Here is a 20567-nt window from a genome sequence, read left to right on the forward strand (position 1 = left end):
TTATGGAAATTTCCTCCTCAAGAATCTAGAAAAAAAAAGGGGGGGGGAAATAAACCCAAAGCAAGCAGAATGAAAGAAATGATAAAAGCAGAATTCATTGAAATTGAAAACATCAGATAAGAGCAAAACAAATATGTGGTTCTTTGAAACAGTAAATAGGATGAATAAATATCAACCAATATTGACAAAGGTTAAAAGAGAAAAGACACAATTTATTGATATTAAGAATGAAAGAGGGAATATTACTACAGATTTCCTAGTCATTAAAAATATAATAGTGAAATACTATGAACATTGTAAACAACTCTACAACACATATTTGAAAACTTAGATGAATTGGGCCAATTCCCCCCCAAAAAAAGAATATAACAAATTTCACTCACTATGAAGCAGACAATCTGAATAATTATATACCTATTGAGGAAACATAATTCTATGTAACTGTTAAAAGAGAATTAGTACCAATTCTACAGTCTCTTCTAGAATACATAAGTGGAATGAATAATTTCAAACTCACTTTATGAAACTAATAAGTATCCTGTTACTCACAACCAGAAAATACTTTTGTGCGCACACACACACACCGAAAAAAAATTACAACCAATATATTTCAAAAACTTAGACATAATTTATGAATAAAGAGAATTCACTAATTCATAAAAGAATTATACCCTGAAATCGATTTGATTGTATCCCGTGTTTATAAGCCAGGTCCAGTATTTGGAATCAATCAATATAATCCTCTATGCCAAAAACTAAAGAAAACAAACCACATGATTAGTCATACCAATGGATGCAGAAAAAGCATCAATTCAACACTAATTCATGATAAAAACTGTCAGCAATCTCAAAATAGAGGTCAATTTCCTCAACTTGATAAAGAACATCTGCAAAAACAGCCAATATAACATTCAGTGGTGAATGTTGAATGTCTGTTCCTACCACTGTTATTCAACATAATACTGAAACCAAGGCAATAGGGCAAGAAAAGCAAATAAATTGTGTGCACATTAAAAAGGAAGTCATAAAACCATCCTCATTAACAGACGGCATGTTTATGTATCTAGAAGAGCCCAAGAAATCTATTTTAAAAAATAAAGAAAATTTACGTTCACACAAAAACCTGTCCACATATATTCATAGTAGCTTGTACCAAAATAGTCCCAAACTGGACACAACCCAAGTATCATTCAAGAAGCAAGGAGATTTTTAAAAATATGGTACATGTGTATGGTGGGATACTGCTCAGAAATGAAATGAAACAAACTATTAATCCATACAGCAACTTAGATGGGTATTATGCTTAATGTTAGAAAGCCAGTCTCAAAAAGTTACATTCAATATACTCAATTCATATAATATTTTTTAAATGACAAAATGCTAGAGACAGAGAATGCAATTCTCAATAGAATACTATTGCTTGCTAAGGTACACAGACAGGAGTGAAAGCAACCGTAAGGGAGTCAATGAGAGAATTCCACTCATGCATTGTGATGGACAGTAACAGGAGCTGGTTTTTGTCATGTTTCCACAAATCTATGCATGTAATCACAAGCAGATATTTAGAAATGTTTGCATGTTTAAATGTGGTACAAGATGAATAAAGTGTGTAATCTTGTTAACACTCCTGTACCAATATCAATTCTCTGATTTTGATACTTTACCACCGTTATATAAGATGTTTCCATTTGGAGGAAGTTAGACAAGGTTCCACAGGACAGTATATTTTTGCAAACTCCAGTAAATTTATTGTGGTTATGCAGGAGAACATCTTTATTCTTAGACTGTATATCCTAAAGTATGCAGAAATAAAGTGTCATATGAGAAAGAAGAAAAGAGAAAAAAAGTGGTTAATGAATGTAGTTGAAGGATAAATACATGTTCATTATAGCAACTTTGGTGACTTCTCAGTATGTAAACTTACAGAAATTAAATTAAAAATCTAGGAAAGTAAATATTTGGGGCAAAAGCGACAATCAATGCTTAATGTTAAGCCAATCTCATGGTTTTAAATGGTTTAAAAAATACAGGGTTTTAAAATGATATGTTTATCACATTATTTCCCCTATTAAACCTTATCATTTGGCATTAAAATTTTAAAAAATCTTGTATAAAAGTCCTTTCCATAAACATAGCCACAGTCAGTTTCACTAGACCAAAAATTGATAAGCTATTGCTCCATGTAATAAAACGGCCAACCTGAACAACCTGAACGGCCCACAAAGCCTAAAATATTTCCTATGCTTTATCTATAAAAAGTTACCTAGTAAATATTTTCTACATTGTGGGCCATATGGTCAGTGTTACAACCACTCAAATCCACCATTGTAGTGAGAAAGCAGCCATACACTAAACATAAACAAATAGGTGTGGCTGTGTGACAACAATACGTTATGTATAAAAACCAGTAACCCAGTAACGAGCCCACCAGCTATGGTTTCCAGGTGTACCCTAAGTGTGGCTTCCTTTTCATCTTTTCCTGACCCACTATCCAGACTAAGTGAGGCACCAAAACACACTTAGAATACATCTCTCAACTGCTAGAGCGTAACACCAAATTTCAGATTTCCTCAGCTTTCTTCTCCTTTTGCTTTTGAATGTGGTGAGAAAAAAGCTGACTTCTTATTTACCACTCTATTCTCAGTACCTAGACTCAATTTGAACTACAGGAGGCATTAAAATCTGAAATAATGGTTAAAATAATCAATAATCAACTCTAATAATATACTTTATTAAGCTGGACATTAAAGTTAATGACTAAAATCTTGTTTTTCAAGTGAAAAAATAAGCCCTGAACTTTGGTGTAATGAGGGTAGTGATATAATGTTTAAAGAACTCAACCTTTTGTTACTTACTATTACTTAGTATGCAGACTTCCTGAAGATTAGAGATAATCTATGTAGTTAAATCTATTTAACGCAGTCACGGGAATAGCATCACAACAGATGCTTCATCCTCTTCAAAACTTGCACTTTTGTTATGTAATGATAAGTTTAAATGGATTGTATGCATAGTTTTATATAAGAAAAATAAGAAGAAAAAAAGAGCAGATGCTAGAAACATTTATTGTAATTAGTTTTATGAGTTGATGTTGCTAGGAATTTTTTACAGCTTCCAGTGGTCTGCCAGACTGAAGAACAATAAATGTTTAAAATAGGTACTTTATTTGGGATACTTATGAAATATCTATCCTTAAAGATATAAAATATAAAGATTCCCAAGTGGTTCACCATTTTTAACATGATGTTTCATTGGACATATTTTTAAAATGTACTTGCAAGATAAATTGTAGACATTTTAAAACTAAGGCTAATTTTGTTTTATTCCCTTTTATGATGTCCCTTTTGTGTTTTTATTATATTCAGAAGTAATAAAATAGTGATTTGATTTAATGTCAATTACTAAAATAATATACTAGAACTCTAAATAGACTGAGACATATCAGAGGGATTTGCTAAGATTTAGCTTGGGAAAGATGACCTAAATTGTTCATAACATCTATTAATTTATACTCCTTCATGCTACATGAGTTGTGGAAACAAGAATAAGTTGAAAAAATAAGAATTATTTCTTATGATCTAAATGGGAGTGTTTAGCTGCCTTTTTGCCTATCATCCAATTCCTCAAGTCATCAGCCAGAGATCATTAACACAGGTACAATGTATATGTTTCTACAGCTTGGCTTCACTTAATTTTTACTTTCAGGATTTCTTTTTCCATTTGTAAATGAAAATTTACATTGTTTCGAATCTAAATTACAGGCGCAGTGGCTCACGCCTGTAATCCTAGCACTTTGGGAGGCCGAAGTGGGCAAATCATGAGATCAGGAGTTTTAGACCAGCCTGATCAACATGGTGAAACCCCGTCTCCACTAAAAATACAAAAATTAGCCGGGCATGTTGGTGCACACCTGTAATCCCAGCTACTCCGGAGGCTGGGGCAGGTGAATCACTTGAATCCAGGAGCCGGAGGTTGCAGTGAGCGGAGATCGTGCCATTGCACTCCAGCCTGGGTAACAGAGCGAGACTTTGTTGCAACAAAAATAAATAAAATAAAAAAAAATAAAGAAAAAGAAAACGAAAGTATAGGGCCAGGCACAGTGGCTCATGCCTGCAATCCCAGCACTTTGGGAGGCTGAGGTGGGTGGATCACCTGAGGTCGGGAGTTCGAGATCAGCCTGACCAAGATGGAGAAACCCCATCTCTACTAAAAGTATGAAAAAATTAGCCAGGCGTGGTGGCACATGCCTGTAATCCCAGCTACTCAGGAGGCTGAGGCAGGAGAAGCGCTTGAACCCGGGAGGCGAATGTTGTGGTGAGCTGAGATCACGCCATTGCACGCCAGTCAGGGCAACAAGAGCAAAACTCCAACTCAGAAAAAAAAAAAGAAAGAAAGAAAGAAAGAAAATGAAAGTATGCCTTCTACTTGCTGTGCAACACTCCCCAGTGTTCTGCACGAGGTCTCCCCTGAGAAACCAGATATACTACTTTACACAGTCTCTTTTGCTAACTGACATCTTTCAAGCCTATCATTAAAAAAACAAATCAACTCTGCTGCTCATTTCAGTTTTTGGAACTATGTATTTTGAAGACAGCATGATATGGTTTAGTTGAATGAAAATGGATTTTATTTGGAAGAACTGAATTCAAACTCATGGTTCATCATTCACAAAACAGAAGGCCATGAGCGAGGTGCTAAATAGATATGAGCTTGGGGTCTAGAGCCTGCAACACAGGAAATGTTTCCCTACCTCCTTTGTAGGGTTATTGCAAAGCTTAAATGAGAAAATTATATCAAAGAGCTTTGTAAATGGTAATACAATAAGAACATATTCTTTTTGGATTAATGAATGTGGTAGGAATCCAGGTTTCACTGGAGATGTTTTCTCCCTGAATTTAGGCCTGCCTGAACCTCACAGGACAGTGGTGAATCCAAGTAAGTGGGAGGCTGACTGGGCATATCCTTTCCATGAAAACTTTTGGCCCAAACTTTTCCAAAGGGAAGAAAATGCTAAAGGCATACTACCAGGGGAACTCGCCCCCAGTATTTCAACATAGGTTCTTTCTATTTTCCCTATTTTTCAGCTGGTCTGAGATATAAAGAGAAAGAGTACAGAGAGGGGAATTTTACAACTGGGCCACTGGGGGTGACATCACATACTGGTAGGTCTGTGATGCCCACCTGAGCTGCAAAACCAGCAAGTTTTTATTATGGATTTCAAAAAGGGAGGGGATGTATGAACAGGGAGTAGGTCACAAAGATCACATGCTTCAAAGGGCAAAAAGGAGAACAAAGATCACATGCTTCTGAGGAAACAGGGTAAGGACAAAAGCAAAGATCATAAGGCAAAAGGCGAAATTACAATTACTGATGAGGATCTATGTTCAGCTGTGCATGTATTGTCTTGATAAACATCTTAAACAACAGAAAACAGGGTTCAAGAGCAGAGAACTGGTCTGACCACAAATTTACCTAGGCAGGATTTTTTCCCCACTCTAATAAGCCAGAGGGTACTGCAGGAGACCAAGGCCTATTTCAGTCCTTAACTCAACTGCATAAGACAGACAATCCCAGAGCTGCAGTTTATAGACCTCTCCCCAGGAATGCATTCCTTCCCCAGGGTATTAATTATTAATATTCCTTGCTGGGAAAATAATTTAGCAATATATTCCCTACTTGCATGTCCATTTATAGACTCTCTGCAAGAAGAAAAATATGGCTCTATTCTGCCCGACCCTGCAGGCAGTCAGACCTTGTGGTTGTCTTCCCTTGTTCCCTAAAATCACTGTTATTCTGTTTGTTTTCAAGGTGCACTGATTTCATATTGTTCAAACACACATGTTCTACAATCAATTCGTACAGTTAACACAATAGTGGTCCTGAGGTGAGGTACATCCTCAGCTTAGGAAGATAACAGGATTAAGAGATTAAAGTAAGACAGGCATAAGAAATTATAAAAGTATTAATTTTGGGAACTGATAAATGTCCATATTAAAATGAAATCTTCACAATTTACGTTCAGAGATTGCAGTAAAGACAGGCGTAAGAAATTACAAAAATATTAATTTGGGGAACTGATATATGTTCATGAAATCTTCACAATTTATGTTCCTCCGCCGTGGCTCTAGCCAGTCCCTCCGTTCGGGGTCCCTGACTTCCCACAACAGCATACATAAATATTAGAGGAAAACAAAACAAAACAAAACAAATAACAACAATAACAATAACAAACAGGGGCCAAGGGATGGTTCAAAACACACAGTTCTTTATTTGTATCCTCCAAATAGATAGATTGGCATCGGCACCCGCCAAGTTTTTGACGTCTAAGGGTGAGGGAGGCGGCCAATGAAAGTCAATAAAAACAGATTATTCAGAGCATTTCCCTGAACTGGCGTAGTAGGTTGGGAAGAAATGCTTTTGCAAGCATTCACATCAACAACTTTGAGGATGACAGGAGAAGACATCGTGGGGCTGGACTTCAGTTATACCTCAGCCCAGGTAGGCGTGCATCGGCTGACTAACCTGTGCAGCCAGGTGTGCAGGTGCCCAATCACCATGAGCCAGAGGCGGAGTCAGAATCCACCCTCATTGTTGTCGGTCAGGATGTTGCAGGAGGGAGGCCAGGAAAGACCTGGGGGCTCCTGGTGTCCCATATATCTCCTAGGAAGAATACTTGGGAGGGGCAGGTGACTTAAGGCAGACGGGGGCATTGTCGCCCCCCTACGGAGGGAATCCCGAACAAACGCGCCTTGCCTTTTCATGGGCGAGGGAACCAGGAGGGAGAGGGAAGGAGCTAGGCGTGCAAAGAACTGAGCCAGAGCGGAGCGATGAGCCTTCGCCAGCCCTGGGAGGGCGCCTCCAAATGCAGGTGCCTGGGCTGGGAATGCGGAGACTCAGCACAGAAGGTCGGCTGGAGGCCTGGGCTGCAGGTGCCTGGGTTGGGAAAGCGGAGACTCAGCACAGAGGCCTGGGCTGCGTGCCCCTCATCCACTGACGTGCACGCCTGTGGGCTGGGTGTCAGTTTGCCCCGTGAAAACTGCCTGGCAGCCTTGTCGCTGCCCATGTGCGCACATGACGCCTCCCTGGACCCTTGGAATGATCGAGCTCATGCAAAGCTTGAATCGCATATTTGACATCATGCTCAAGCCCATGGGGCTGGGCGGCCAGTGTGGATGTACTTACCTGCTCTGCCAGTTAGGATCTGGGTAAGCTCTGGGGACTTGGTCAACCTCTCTAAGCTTCATTCTCTGCATTCTAAAGTAGGGATGCCAGCTGCTCATAAGCGTTAAAATAACACTTCATGAGCTCAGGAGTGAAGAGCAAATCAAGATAGTTTCAGACAAAAGCGAACGAAGACAATTTGATTCCAGCGGACCTACCCTGAATAGCTCTTCATGTAAAGTGTGCACCCCATGTCTGGGTGTCATAAAGTCTCTGTACATTTCACACATGAGATTGTGACCCCATGTTCTCCCCCAGATATGCGATCTCAGAAAAAATGTACCTTTCACAATTATATATATTTTCTTGATTTCTTTCAAAAAGCCTGTGCTTAAAATATTTGATCCTCTGGTGCATGTTCCTAAGACTAATTTGTGGCAAAAAAATACAGCCTTCTCCGTTATCAAATTCTTCAATTTTCAATAAATCAAAAATTTAAAATAGATATTTTCCATTTTTCCTGCCAAAGCATATTCTATGATTACATTAAATTACACTGCATTTTAAAGAGATTTTCCATTTCTTTTTTGAATATTTAATCACTCACATCTCATAACAACCAGGTGACAACCATTTATTTAGCACGTTTTTATACATATTTACAGCCATTAAGGTGGAAGGGAGTAAGAGTTGGAAAAAAAAGGAAAAGAGAAATAATGAAGTAAAGCTGCATTTTTATGCTTGCACTCAACCTGGGAGGCCAAGATTTCATTAGACAATGAGGGCATGTAGTTACCGATGCTACAGCAGATTTTGTGAAAATAGAAATATGTAATTGGAAAGATTAAAGAGCATTCGTTTTAAGACTGTGAGAGAATGAAGATCAGAGTGGAGAAGAGCCAATCATTTAATAAATGTAACTGTACATTCTCCATGTACTTTTCACTTATCTAGGTTAATTGGAAAATAGAAGAACCCTATAATGCAGGAAAGAATGAAGATAATGCCATATAAAGCTTGAAACGAGTTGCATCAGTATGTGAAAGAGGTAGACAACATAGAAGTAGTCAGGGACATGTGGAGAGTGTGGACACAATTTGGAGAGGTCTTTGTTTTGTTTTGATTTTGTTTTCCTTTTTGTTTACAGTGGGTGTGGCTCAAAGTGCAGAGGATAAAGGAAAATCTGAGATGAAAATGGTCTCTGCTATCTTCCTCAATTTGTTTATAAAATCACAATCATAATAATATGTAACTTAAATATTATTGTGATAATTTAATGATCAAGCCAATATAAAATGCCAATCATAAATAGCAGGGAATCAGTTAAAATCACCTTTACTTTCTTGGCTCTTAAACATTTTTTCCAACTTTACTGAGGCTCACCAACAAAAATTGTGTGTGTGTGTGTGTGTATATATATATATATATATGATATACAATGTGATGTTTTGATATACACTTTTAGGGGGGCTCAAGGACTCTTTCCACCTCAGCCTCCCAAGTGACTGGGACTACAGGTGTGCACCACTGTGCTTGGCTACTTTTTTGTATTGTTTTATAGAGACAGGGTTTCCCCGTGTTGCCCAGGGTGATCTCGAACTAGTGGGTTCAAGAAATCCACAGGCCTTGGCCTCCCAAAGTGCTGGGATTATAAGCATGAGCCACCATGCCCGGCCTTGATATAGATTTTTAACTGAATCATAGATAACTTTTTTAGGAAGAGTTTCTCAAACTTTTATTCCTTTATTTTTCTCACTCACTTTTCTTTCTATTATATATGTTGATCTCTAATAAACAGGCAGGTTTGCCCTGTATATTAACTCTAAAAAATTGATACCTGTAACTGTTACACATACTCAATTGTATTGGAAAGTCCTTTAATCTCGTGCAATACACATTCGGGTTGTAATAAAAATCTGAGCAGGAAATCTTCCAAGTCGTTAGTTAAAGGGAGATGTGTCAGAACCCTGCCTAAGATTACTTTTTTCTTTTGCTAGTTTCTTTCTTTCTTTCTTTCTTCTTGTTGTTTTGTTTATAGTTTGTAGCAAAACCTAACCGTGGAAATTTTGATTTTGAAGTCACAGCTTGTTAATGTGCTGGGCTGGCTCTAACCAGTTTGTGAGAGCTGATTTTGTGCAAATCTACCTTATCTTGCACTCTATGATGTCACTCCGGAAGCTTTAAATTGGCAATACTGGGAATTGACACATGGGCATTGACAAATCCTACTAATAATGTCTGTATTTTGGAGAGTTCTTTGTTAGCAATTTGCCATCATACCAGTAAGTTAGACAGATTTGTTATTAAATCCTTCCCCAGCCACATACAAGATGAGTGAACCTCTCAGCAAATTGCTTAACCCTCTGTGAGCCTTGGCTTCTACATTGTAGCACAAGAGGAAATAATAGCTATCCCAGAGGATTGCTTCAGTAAATGAGATGATATGTGTAAAGTGTATGATCCATTGCAAATTCTTAAATGGTAGCTATAATGACCTTAATTCATATTAAAATTTCTTAATTCCTGAGATATAGTTAGAAGTCAGATATGTCTAGTTTCTTTCTGCTGCCAAATAATTGACTCCACTGCTTAGACAAGAAAATAATGGAGCTGACTGAATGTGATCTTCATTTCCATCGAAGGTACTTAGGGCAAGAGTTGCCATTTATAATGACTGCTAATACCAATTACTGGTTGCTTCTGATCTGCTTTAACATGGGATCACCTGGTATTGCATGAATAATTAATTTATAGAACAAAAACAAAGAACTTTGGAGGAGTCTCAGCATTTTCGTTTACATATTGAAGAGTTCCAAATGGTTTTCGACATTTGCCTGTGCTCCATTTTACCTTTAAAATTTTAAACACATGTGTAATAAAATCCAATGTGTGTTGTACATAGTTATATTTTTATTTTTTAAAAGGCTGAGACTTGCATGCATTGTGTGATCACTGTTTTACTCACAAATTGAAATCTTACATGGAGATATCATCTTTAAAATTTAACACAAAGATTCTTGTTGTTTTATTTGGTCCTGGTGTGAGCTTCCATAATCCATGATCACAAGTATGTACACAGAGCTTACTGGCACATGAAAATGCAGGACAAAATAAAAATATTTACAAATGTTTTCTGAAATGATTTATTTTTTGGTATGTCATGAAAGTAAATTATGTGGTAACCTTCAGATTGCACGATGTTGATTCCTACATAGCTTACACATACCTACTCATTGTCTCTGCAGGTTTTCACCAACTTTTTGGAGACTAGAAAATTTCCCTTTTCTCCAGGGAGAGGGCTCCAAGAAGTATGAGAGGTGAATAAAATTAATGAAAGCAGAAATTTTGCTTAGAGTCCTATGTAAGTTAGAGTAAGTCTCACTCCAGGGAAATGTGAAATGGCATACAAGGGTAGTTCTTTCTTTTCTATTCTCAGAAGACCCATATTCTCTGTGGCAGATGGGAGTATTGAGCTCATTCCCTTAAACATGAAAATGTAACCGAATTATATAACACATGGCATTTAAATGCAATATAATGGCAAATACATCTAAGCACAAGATTTGATAAGCTTCATCAGCCCATCAGCCCAAGCTGCATTATATCAGCTATAATGACTTAGCTCTACCCTTCAAGGAAAGGTGAAATATCCCATTAATGTTCCTCCATAATTGCACCATTGGTGGCAGGATGTTTCTCCCTATGACAATCAGCTAAAGTTTTCAAGCATGACATTTGATTACCATTGTTTTGGTATGGAAAACTAAAATATAATTGTTATAAAATTATCAGCATCTTTTGTTTAATGTTCAATAGCAATCACATTTTCATATCACCAGTAACAGAAGGTACTTTATTGAATATTGACAGCTAATTCACAGCAATATAAGAAATCTAAAATGAAAAAAAATTCTTCATAGCCATCTTTCTGCTTTTCGGAAAATGGGAATTTAATTTTGATCTTTTAATATAACTGTGTAAATATATAGTTCGTGTTTTTCAAATTAAGGTAGAGAAACTACATGTAAGAGATGCAAAATAAGCCTACCATTTCCTTTGCATTTGTCAAATTTTGAAAATATAAGAGGCAAATATTATACATGATAATTGAATCCTCAAGATATATTATTACATGGTATCCTTTCTAATGGAGCTTATCATAAAGTTTATTTCTGCTCTGTTGAATACACTGATATCCAGCCTTGTGATCAAGAAGTGCAAGAATTTAAAAGAGGCTCCAGAGCAGAGAGGGGAATATCCTTGGCTTGAGTCTGGGATAATGAAGGGTTTAACTGTACATGATAGAGAGACAAAAGCATGATGAAAGGCACATGGCCAAAATACAGCATGCCCTGTGGCTTCCAGCATCATGCCTCAAACTTCTCTTAACACTCTTTGTCTGGATTAAAGGCATGCGGATCTTTTCTAAAACTCAAAATAGAAAACTCCAGAATGCATTTCAGCTCCAACATTGTTTTGTTTTGCATGCTTAAGTAGTCACAAAGTGCTTTCACCTCTACTTCAGAATTGATTCTCAATGTTTATTTTCCTTTTAAATCCCCATACTTACAACCACCATTAGCCCTTGCTCATTTGTGCCCTCCAGTCTTTTCATTTTCTCATCCATTTTCCTGTAGCTGTGATAAATCTTCTTCTAAAACACAACATTGAAACTGTCACTGCCCGCTATGAAATATCTGATATTTTCCAATTTTAAAACTATTGAGACTTCATTCTTGAATATTGCATTGAAAGTTCTTCAGATTCTTGTCAAAATCACATTTAAGCCAGGTATACAAATATAACTTAGAAATAATAGACTATATTCAATTTCCAAGCCCATCCTAAAATTCCAGCCTCTGTATTTTTTACATTTTCTTCCCTCTTCAACAAAACTTGGACTAACATCTCTGAAGGTCTTCATTAGGTATTCCTTCTTCCATGGGCACATTATTTCCTAATAAAGTGGAATTAACCAATCTGTACGTTACTATTTGATTAATTGTATAACTTTTACCTGTAAATCCTTAGAGTATGTGCTTGTGATCTGAGACACCAAAATAGATGCCCCTATATCAACTAAGGCAGGCCCTAAGCTTAAGGATGCAGTTACCTACATGTCAAGGGTTCAGGACCTGGCTGGGAAGGCAATTGCCTAAATTCCTACAGTTACAAGAAAAACCACGCTTGGTAAACTCCCTAACAATAAGAGCTACCAGATGCCTCCTAACTCTGATTTACAACCCAGACTGCTACAATTCTGGTTAAACACAGGACCGGCCTCACATTCTCTTTTGATAAACAGCTGCAGAACTTAAGCCATTTTCAGCTAGCTTATAGAGAGTGTGCATAAACTGTCTTTCTGTTCTATAATTCACCTTTCCCATAAGAGCTAAATTCCACCCCATTTTAATGCTAAAACCCCACTCCAAAGTGAACATGGGATGCATATTATATGCATGTTTACCTATTGCACATGCACTTGATGTCCCTCATAAATATACAAAACTTTTCCCCAAAACCTGCCAGATATGTATAATACAGGCCCTGTAAGTTAGAAAACCCAACTTGTTCTTTTCGTAGAAAGGGGAACTTTGGCCCATGCTGCAGACTTTATCTTCCCAACTTGCAAAACAATATCACCAATAAAGCTCACCTTTCTACCATGTAGTCATTCCAGTGGTCTTTTGGATGACACAAGAATTTACAAATCACACAATATCTGTCTAAATGACTAGATCATCTGTCCCTCTTCTTTGTCTTTCTTTCAGTGTACCACACAATGCCTTGTTTATAACATGTGCTGAGAAAGAAAGAATACAAAATTAACAATTGATTAAGAAAGAAAATGAAAAAGTTTCTTTGTGGATACATTCCAGAAAGAAACCACATATCAATGTCTAGAGCAACACTTTCCAAACTTTGTTTCTGAATTCCTGACTTAGAATTACTTGGGGGCCCTGCTGAAATTGCAGATTTCAGTGTCTTCTTCTGGATTTACTAACTGACAATCTCAGAGAATGGAGCCAAAAAAATAACATTCATGTATGCTCCCTTGTTGATTTTCATACACACCAAAGCTGGAGGATCACTTATGCTACTGAGAATATTTCAGAGATTTATTTTACATAACTAATTAAGATATTAGCAGAGACAATGCATCGTATAGGATATTATCACCAGCCCCTTTGACATTCTAATCTACAATTCTTGCACCTATTCTAATTTGCACATGTGAAATGTGAAGATAATATTGAATTATGAATGTGCACCACAGGTAAGGGTTTTCCAAAGATATTTTATTAGCCTTCTGAGATAAGCGTATTTAAATGTTAGTGAAATCCAAAATATCATTATATTAAGCATTGGGATTTAAAAATAAGGCTTGCTTCTCTAATTTAGATAGTATTTGTGTGTGTGTGTGTGTGTGTGTGTGTGTATTAACTTATATAAATCGAATTTTCAAATTCCAAAGTTTCATCCTTCTGATAATTTAAAACCATAAAATAAATTTATTTCTTCATACCATTTAACTTTCCTCTAAATATCTAACATTATTCGATATTCCACATTTCCACCTATGTGGTTTTCCATGTTTTTCCAGTCCTCCATTTGAGCCAGACATAGTAAACAGAGGCAGGTTTTAGTCCCGAGCATATGGTCAAGGGGCCCCAGTTCTTTGTGAGGCTGTGGAATGTTTGATTGACAAGAGTGCCTGCCCTGCTAGTGCCTGTGCCTCAGCATCCTGTGGGCCTCTGAACTGATGTGGAGAGCGCTTTCCTCATGAGGCCAGTGGATTCTCATCCTGACTCCACTCTTTGCTTATACTTGTTACATGTTTCCTTAATCTTTAAGTAATTCCTTGATTAGGACTAGCTGATTAGGACTACCCTGGAAGATGGAAGATTAGAAAATTATAATCTTTAAAATGTTTATTTAATAATTAATGAATTGATACAAACATTGGTAGATTCCCCCACTCAAATATCACCCAAGTAGAGTGTGGTCTCTAGCATATGAAAAATGGCCAACCAGGATGATGATTAAATTTGCGTAATTTGTACAATTTTTCTTCAGCAGCTTTTGTTTGAAGTATGTACCTGCCACTCTAAAAAGCCTCCTGTCCTTTGAAAAACCTTCTTCTGAGATTTTGTTCCATGTTTTGGTGCTCATAATTCTCTGAGTTCTTAGATTTATCCTAGGCATGGTCAAATGTGATACCAAGTTCAGGCAAGGCTTCTTAAGGGTGGTTAGGAAAGAGTTTCTCTCCAAAGATAGCAGGAATGGGGTAATCATCAAAGGTCAGGAAATCTCAAGTGCCATGCTTCAAGCCAGGGAGGAGAGGGGAGTCTGGCCATTCTCACAGACACTTTGAGGATCCTACATGATGACTAAAGATGAGAACAATGCCTGGTGACTGTCCAAGCTTAAGGCATTAGAAGACTTGTTACGTCACATGATTTCAATTCATCCTGTACGAGTGCTTTAAATATTACACAAACTCCGTATAAATGCTATCTGTGAAATTAAATCAATCTGAGAAAAGATTTTGATGTCTTGTGACTGGAATGATCATGTGATCTAAAGATCATACTTTTTATGCTCAATGGTATTTTTATACCGATTTTCTTTACTAAACATTTTATTCTGCCTTAATTTTATTTTTGTCTTTGATAAATGGAAATAGCTCTAACGTTTTTATTATGAAACTGATAATTTTCATTATAATTCTAATAGTACATAAGTGTATAGAGAAGAAATTTTTTAAACCATCCATAATTCCATCATGAAGAACTAATATTTTGATGATTATCTTTTCAGTCTCTGGCACTATATGTGTATATAAAAATCATCTAAAGTTATATAATTATATATAAAATATATGATTATTAAATAATTATATATTTTAACAATTATAAACACCAAAACATAATAATTTATGAGCTACCTCTTTTATCTTTCAAAATATTGCTGACATATTTCCTATCAGTTAGAATAGCTACATGGAATCATATTTTGTTCCCGTTTACTATTTCATTTTATCCAATGACCATTCTTTATTTAGAAATTTCAAACACATACTTGTATGATTATATCATTATTTACTTAAGATGTGCTCCTAGACCTGGATGTTAAAGGTCAAAGTTTTTCCTTGTTTGTCCAGCCGAGTTCCTCATATAATTCCCCAAGTTAAGATTATTCAGTATAAGACATAAATAATTTGTCTACACCCAAACATACACTGATGATAGGAGTGACCCCTCAGTGGACAGGTGACATGATGTCTTTGTTTCAGTTTCTTATCAGAGGAAACATGAGACATGGCAAGTAAGTCAGTGACATGAACTTCATGAATGAAAGGAGGTATGAAACAGTTGTTCTTTTCCTGAATGAATTTTCCTTATACAAAACACCACACCTTAAAAATTCTATCTTATTAGTCTTATTTTTGTGTTTCCTTTATTATTAACTTTTCAAGTACATTTACCAAAGCATCTCCATATCCATATATATATAAGAAATTAAGGAGAGGTGGGGTGTAGCTTATGTTATACAGTAACTTCCTTCCTTGGAAGAAATTATTTGTGGACACTCTCAGAATTGGGAGAGAAAGTTGCATTAAGGATTGCACAAGATTGTTCGAACCAGTGATGCAGAAAGAAGGGAAGTTGACTTGTGAAAATGAGCCCTTACTGTACTGTTGTCAGCTGCAAAGTTGTGCTAGAAACCCATGAATATTCTCCAGGAATGCCATAAAATTCAGACTCTGGACATGTGTTTGTGTGTAGGGGGCAACCTCTAAATTACCTGTAAGGCCCCATTAGAATTGTCCTGACCTGCTTTACTGGATGCAAGGCTCCAACTGCTCAGCTCCTCTGAATAAAACAAACAAACAAAAAATACCTAAAAACCAGAGACTAACCAATTGTAAAAAGTAAGCCTTGTTATTGGAGGCTTCTTCCCTCCTTAATCTTTAGAAGGTCTTTATTCATAAGATTCCTCCCTTCCCAAATTGGCAAAACAAAAATTATTTAATCATCTTATATGTGACCTTTTTAGGACTTTGGTGCACATTTCCTAGATACTGGATCTTTCAATGCATGAGTTATGTGCCAATGTCAACATACAACATATCAAGTTTTAGTGGCACTGCCTTAAAGCCTATGCTGACACAGAAGATAACCCATGTACAAATTAATAATAAAAGACACCAACATAGGACCTATAATGCTATCAGGGAAGCATGTCTAGGACATGAGCATTTTCTCAGCTCATTACATTTACACGCACGCACACACACATGTGCGCACACACGTGCACACACTAAAAGAGAGAACCATGTTTTCAAATCAAAGAGGACAAATTTTAACTCAAGACAAATTTGATGGGAGCCAGTGGTTTTTCTCAATGAATAAGTTAATCTTACTTAGGATTAATAGCAAATTGCAAAGGAAACCATCAGTATTATTCAATGTTTTCATCATATGGAAGATTAGTTTAACAGGAAAAATAAATATCTTCTAAAAACAGTGTTATTGGCTCCATAGTTATGGTCATTAAACAAAAAAAAGTTACTTTTTTTAGAGAATTTTTTTTTGAATCATATACTTTTACAGATGGAGTGCAATGTCTTATGTTTTGTTCAAACAATTCTGTGAAAAAGCAGCATAATACAATTTTCTTCTGATCTGACATATTTTCAAGTTAAATCTTAGAGCATCTTGGAAAATAAGGAGATGAAGCCATCACTTTTTTCAAACTCCTGTGTCAAATACTATGTGAGAGGCAGTGTAGGGAAGTGCTCAGAGTGCTGACAGGTCTGGAACTCAAGGCCAACAACTGTCTCCAATATATAATTTTCTGACTGCCGGAGAGTTACTTAAACTATTTAACTATAAAATCTGGGAGATACTGTGCTAATCTCATAAGATATGATTAATGTTTGGCATCATACCTGACATAATAATCAATAAATATTATTATAGTAAGCCTTCCATTATTAGCTACTATTCACATGTTAGTTAAGATAATACTTAAATGGTTATTGTAACTTCTCTTGTTTTTCTTTTCTAGTAAACAAACTGAGCCATGTTGACATTTAGATAGCCTGTGGTCAAAGCTAGGATCCAAACCTGTCAGGATAAATTTAAATTCTTGCCATTTCTGTTGTGTCTGACACTTGTGGCCTAGATCAAAATGCCTTTGGGGTAAAGAAGTCTGAAATCTATAAATACTGAAATGGACTTTAAGTTGAAGGAAAGATGGAGTGGGAATTTTAAAACTGTTTTTAATTTCTCTTCCCATCTTCAAGTTCAGGGAGCTCAGAGCTAAATCTAAATTAATATCTTCCAATGGCATTGACACCATTACTGTCCTTATTTTCTCCCTGAGTTTGTTACATGTGTTTTCTTGAGGTATCTCCTCATATTTTACTAAGTTAGCATATCATAAAAATAATATAGATGGTATAAATAAAGTTTAGAGTTTGAAAAAAGCTCGCGTGGTTCAGTGCCTTGGCAACATTTAATAACCAATTCCTACCATTTAAAAATTATAACCAAGGACACAATTTCACACTTTATGTAAAACATATATCTTTTGGGTTTCACATAACATTTTCAATTAGACAAATGTCTTCATTTTAGAATAAAACAATCAAAAATACCTAAAACCCAGAAACTAAGCCATTGTAAAATGAGTCTCTAAGTGGCAGAAATAGCACTGTAATCAGCTTAGAAATGGGAAGTAAAATAGCTAGAATCCACTCTCTTTCTATAGGAAAATTATACATTGATACCGGAGTTTTTACTCATTTAGCAAGTTTACTCATTCACTCCTTCCAAACTTATTTCCTGCCTGAAACAATCAGCCTCCTTTTCCACACCACGTCTACTACTCTGACACACAGTTTGATGTTCTTTCTAAAGTAATGTATCACCTCGAGTTTGCCAAACATGTGAAGGGTGTTCTCAAGCCAAGACCCTAAGAGCCTGAATACTAGAGGGTGTTTTGTTTATGGGTTCCTGGGGCAGTGTGCCTGTGTTGGGGTAATTTTACGGGAGTTCCAAATTTTCCTTACAGCAACCAGGACCCACTGCAAAACAACACATTTGGAGATCTATTACTGCCTTAGGTAAATGGATCCAAGGTTTGCAGGATGAACAGAAAGAAGTGCTGAAGAAGGCCCATTGGCTGCCATTCTTCCATAGCAAGCTTTATGTTCGTTGTCTCTTCATCTCCCAAGTGAACCTGTTACTAAAATGCCAGGTTAGTAACCTGGCATTCTATGTCCCAATGCTCGCTGCACAGAAACCAAGCAGTGAGAGGAGTACTGCTGGGGAGAAAGGTTTTATTCAGGTGCTGCAGCTGAGAACAGGGGAGATCAGTCTTAAATCCAGCTCCCTGACCAACTAAAATTGGGAAATGCAAAACAGAAATTAGGAAGGGGTAAGGAAGCAATTACGAAGAACAAGGGGTCTGGATGCCATGACCTGTTGAGTCTCAGATTTTACCTGAAGGTTGGTTTCCTAAGGGAGGAACCCAGATAAGACACATGTACATTTCAAGCTTTAAGATCCAGAGATTCAATTTCTTTGTTTATTCAAAAAAGTGTAAATATCATTTCTGTGGGACAACTGGGACAGTTTCAATCCAACCAACAATCAAGATTCTAAAATTTGTCTAATTTCTGCCCATAGTGTTCACAGATTTCTCTGTTTTTTTTTAATGCTCATTGTGGTATGCTGCTTGGATATTGTTGCCTGAAAAAATTCTGAACCTTCTGTCCACCCAGGAAAACTCTTCACACTAATTGTTACACTGAGACAAATCTGAGTCTGGCTGCCAGATTGTCAGTAAAGTCCTCCCATCAGGAGAAGAGTACACAACACCCAGGACAAAGTGAAGACAGCTGTCTTTAAAGCTATTTCCCTGTGTGTGGCCACCACCATTTCCCTATTCTTTCTTAATAAGAGGCAGTAGGTGGAAGATCATTTATATCAGAGTTTAAACACATAATTTGGTTAACATGTTTGCTACTGATTTCCATGGACTTCCTTCAAATCCTGTAAATAAGTCCACAATATGCTCACCCTTCCTTTTCCAGAAAGTCATGCCTCTGTCAGTGCCTCAGCTTCAACCCCAACAGTGTCAGAAATTATATAGGGTCTGAACTTTTACTGTACTTTCAAATTAAGAAATTATTCTGCCACGGTTTCATTGGGGCTGGCAGGAAGCACAAGACTTCCTTGTAGGAGAAAAAATACTTTATCATAGCAACACTGATGGCCAGAATTTTGGCAATAAAATGGACAAAATGATCACTATGTTAGACTTTAGAGGCTAGATTTTAGAAAGCACAAAAACAGCTATTTTAGGCATGTTTTGTTTTTCGTGCAATTTTGAGATCTACTATGTGCTTGCAACGCCACATCTATCCTCCACCTTTTTCTCTCACCTCTGACCCAGGAGGCTGAACTTTACGTACTGTACTGACTGGCCGCCTTGATCTCTGGTTCCTGGTTTAGTTCAACCAACGGAACTTACTAGCTATAGATGAAAGGCCAGTAGTAGAGACGTCTGAGTGAGCATTTATTTCTCTGGTTTCCTCCCTGATGTGTCACAGTCTGGTAGTAGTTGTGAATTATCAAAGCCCATAATTTCTGTCTGGCTGCCTCCTTATACAGCTACCAGTGGTTTTAATAACCTTTCTATGCCTAGCCCTTCATATTTAGAAATGGAAAAGGCTTTCTGAATTTGTTGTTCCTTAGATGTTTATCCATACCTTTTTAAAAAATAAATCACTGATGCCCATTATTTTCCCAAGTGAGTAAGCCATCACTTCCCTTCCAGCAATCTTCCTATGATATACAGATAGTAGCAGACAGAAAATATTAACACAATCAAATGGAGTTCTACTTTTTATAGCCCCTTATTGTATCACCACTTCCTGAGGTTCTACAGTGTAGAGAGTTTAGTTTCTTAAGTTTTATCATTCTCTATTTGGGGATTCTGGTTTACTGGTTCTAATAAAACTGTTATTGCATATCCATCTGATGTCCAGTGTTCATAAATGCATTATGATTATTTTCTTTAAAGTTCTACCAATTCTTGTGGGCACAAGCCTTCCTAAAAATATTATTTTACAGGAGTATTATGAGCAAAATGGCAAAGTAGGCAGCTCTAAGCTCTTGTTCCACCATAGAAACATAAAAAAGTAGAAAATAAAAAAAAAAAACACACACACAAAAACAGAAGTTTTCTAAACTAGATTTGCAGGGTCTCTGGGAACAGTCAAAGGGTTACAACTAAGGAGATAATCAAGAAAATGCCAGCTTAAAAATGGCATAAAAATCTTTCTTAAATCACCCTTGCCTCACTCCTTTCTTGGGCATAGTAGGTGTATC

This window comes from Pan troglodytes, chromosome 6, assembly GCF_028858775.2.
Source record: "Pan troglodytes isolate AG18354 chromosome 6, NHGRI_mPanTro3-v2.0_pri, whole genome shotgun sequence".
NCBI classification, from domain to species: domain Eukaryota; kingdom Metazoa; phylum Chordata; class Mammalia; order Primates; family Hominidae; genus Pan; species Pan troglodytes.